The sequence below is a fragment of the Sinocyclocheilus anshuiensis genome, unplaced genomic scaffold (assembly GCF_001515605.1).
Source record: "Sinocyclocheilus anshuiensis isolate Anshui unplaced genomic scaffold, SAMN03320099.WGS_v1.1 scaffold3377, whole genome shotgun sequence".
Classification (NCBI taxonomy): Eukaryota; Metazoa; Chordata; class Actinopteri; order Cypriniformes; family Cyprinidae; genus Sinocyclocheilus; species Sinocyclocheilus anshuiensis.
Genome location: NW_015557053.1, coordinates 78294 through 82005, shown reverse-complemented (window position 1 = coordinate 82005; position 3712 = coordinate 78294).

Here is a 3712-nt window from a genome sequence, read left to right as displayed (position 1 = left end):
TATATGCACACATATTTGCATACATATTTTACATTTTATTTTTTAGATTTTAATAAATATATGTAAGCACATTATATGCACATATTTTTTATAATCTATAAATGTAAGTGTATAAATATATATATTTTTATAAATATATATGCACATGTGTGCATATACATATATATGCATATAATATTTAAATAATAGTCACAGCGTAAAACATCTAGATAGGCCTAAAACAGGCATCATTTTCTTAATGCAAAATATGATTTCTTATTTCTTTCTGTTGATTTTGGATTAATTTAGAGGTTTCATGAGATCCACCCATGAATGGTGTGATGAATTCTCAGCGTAACCATCCAATCATTCCTCAAGTGCAGCAGCAGCTCCGCGTCGGTCAGATGCGTGTCTGTATGACGTCTTTCATCCACACTGACGCTTGACGTTTTCGTCTCACATTTTTGCCCTCCGTAGCAGGAAGGCGTCTCTCTCAGGAAGTACTGTGATGTTTTTAAGTGAACTCTCATTATTGTTAAGATGATATAAATGCATAATCAGTGGTGAAGTACCTCAGACTCTGCTGTGGAGATTTACACTACATACCTCATGCTGCCGTGACGATGGGAGACGAAACGTTCCCGAAACGTTCCCGTTCCCGCGCAGAATCCGGAATGCTGGACGTGAATCCCTCGAGCTGGACTCTCCTTTCTCTGTGTGTCTTTTTCTCGTGGCGAAACCAAACGTGAACTGTTGCATTTGTACAATCAGGTGGCCAAACCTGCTCACCGTAACCAAACCGAACTGCCTTCTTCAGCTGCTGCACAGCTAGAAACCAAAGACCGGATGACCTCCGCCTCACAGGTCAAAGGTCACCGCGACGCTTGTCTGTATGATTGTGATGTAATGGGTCAGGTGACCAGGGAAACACACTTACACTCATCTCTCTCCGGTCAGATGTTTCTGTCTGGTCCGGATGAGGTTTGAAGGCCATATCGATGTGCTTTCTGTCTGTTCTCAGGACTTCGATTCGTCTCTGTTCCAGCTCTGATCCTTCATGTTTGCTGCACTCTTCTTCTGTCTGAACTGGATTAAACGCCTTGTGCAGATTCTTGGTCCTAGTTTTATATTTTTCTGTTTTTGTGACTGTGTCTAATGCTTTAAAATGCTACAGGTTTACTGTGCTGCATAAATGTTTTCCAGCATCCAGGAACAATGCCATACGTTCCCACTGATGCAACTGACGGAATAATACAATTAAAACAGTAATTGTGACATTTTACCTCACAATTCGGACTTTTTTCTTGCAATTCCGCGTTTATATCTCACAAATCTGACTTTTTTTTCTTGCAACTGTTTTATCTTGCAGTTAATTTTATCTCAGTGGCAGAAAAACAAACAAGCGAAATATCAGACTTCCGACAAAAAAAAAAAAGTAGTTTTTGCGAGATTCTGTGGCGGAAATGAGCTTCCATACAGATCAGTGGTCCGTCGGTACAGGTTTTTAAACATTTGATTTCTTCAGCCCTGAATACATGCTGAGTTTTGGGGGTTAAAGAAGAAACTGTGTGTTTGGCAGGAATAATGTTCCCAAGTAAAAGTCCAGGAACGCGTTCTACAAGCAACGTCCAGGTCACGTGACCCCTGTATTTATTTAGTTGATTTAGAATTTCAAGACATAAAAAGCATTACAGTCACATTGATTAAAAACAGAACAAAATATACATTAAATATAAATTAGGATTCATGTAAATATACATTAGGATTCATGGTACGCCGCTTAACGAACGGCCTAAATAGCATCGCGGGTTCACGTGATGTCAAGGCAGATTTTCCGCGGCAAATTGGTCACGTTCATTTAGCTGCTTATGTTAGCCGTGATAAACACATTTTATGATATTACGGTGCGTCCGAAATCACGTACTGTCTAAGTAGGTACTACATTTGAATCACGACCGTTCTGTAAGAATAATAAGAATATGAGTAGTATGAATGAAATTCGGACGTACTACATCCGGGTACTTTTCGCCAACTGTTTTTCGAATACTCGGACTGTTTTGAAAGAGTTAGAGGTAGGACTATAACCTTAGTATATTTTCATAAAGAGTGGGTATGTTTTTGAGAATTCGATGTAGTATGACCAAAATATCGAAGCAGAAATACTGCAAACATCAGTCGAGTTTTTGACACACAGTTTGGTAAATTGTCTGTAATAATTATCGCTGTGATTTCGCGCGCCAAAAACCGTTTACTGCTAAATAACAGTCCTCAGAAATTAAAAGAGAACAAAAATATTCTCATAACATCAGAATGTGTGTGAATGTTGTAGTCTGAGGGTGTAGTTTATCCCAGAATGCACTTCAGGACTTCAGATTCTCTGAGTTTCTGTCTCACGATTACTGTTTATTAATAAAATCAGTCAGTCAAACGATCTTTTTTGTTTGTAGTTTACATAGTATAACGTGATGCATGTTGGGCCTAGTTATGTGTTGCTTGCAAATATCTTTTTATATTTATTATTATATTTCTGTTTCAGTCGTAGGCTAGTTATCAGCTAGACAGATTAATTCTGTGGTTTTGTTAAAGAGATCAAACAGTTGGTGGTTGCCATTGACTTCCATAGTATGGAAAAAAATACTATGGAAGTCAATGGCAACCACCAACTGTTTGATTACCAGCAATCTTCAACATATCTTCTTATGTGTTCAAGATAAGAAAGCAACTCATACAGGTTTGGAACGACATGAGGGTGAGTAAATGATGACAGAATTTTCAGGTGAAAAAATTTTTTTTCAGAATTTTTGACAGACATTTTTGGGTGAACTATCCCTTTAACTGGTTAAGGTCGAGTTAACTCAGTCCTGCTTCGCCTCGAGGTGGCGCTCATGCGCAGAGAGTCAGATTGACACGTGCTGTTCGGTGTGTCTGTTTTCTTGGTTTAAGTGCATACGTTTTTAGTGGGTTTTGTGCATGTCGTTTTAATTAAAAGGCACATTTAGGAGAATGTGAATACTTGATGAACTGGTTTGTGCTGGTTGTATTTTAAAGTGCAGCACTTTACCATAAAAACAAGTTAAACGTTTGACATCGAGTTTGCTGTATAAGACATGGTTCTCAGGTTAGTTAAGATAAAGCTTTAGTCTATAACTTAGTCTGTGTGATTCATTTTGTTTTCTTTTTTTTTCCAATGTGGCTTATTCTGTACAATTTCAATTTCATGAACTCGGTGAAATGCCATTCTAAAACGTTTACCCTTCAGTGAAGCTCGACACTTGAATACTAAATACATTTGGCATCACAGATTTTCTTAACTTGGGATTTCCTATTTTCTAACTTGAGATACGAGTAGTCTGTATTTTTTTAGGATGAAATTAAGAATTAAAATTCTTGAAAATAATTCTTATTCATTACTTAGTTAGGGCAACCTCCAACTTATCCTATATTGTCTTTTTTTGTTTGTTTAATCATCATCACAGCATAACACTAGCTACAGGATAATCTAGCAAATAAAATCCTCAATGGGAGTTAACATACATCTCATGCATTTTACACGTTTAATAAGTAAATCAGTTAATTAAACCCGACCCCTGGTGTGAAAAAATGTAAATATGCTTAAAGGGGTCATCGGATGCAAAATTCACTTTTGTTGTTGTTTGAACGTAAATGTGTGTTGGAAGTGTGTGTAAACATCCATCCTATAATGATAAAAATCCACCCAGTGTTTTTTTTTTTT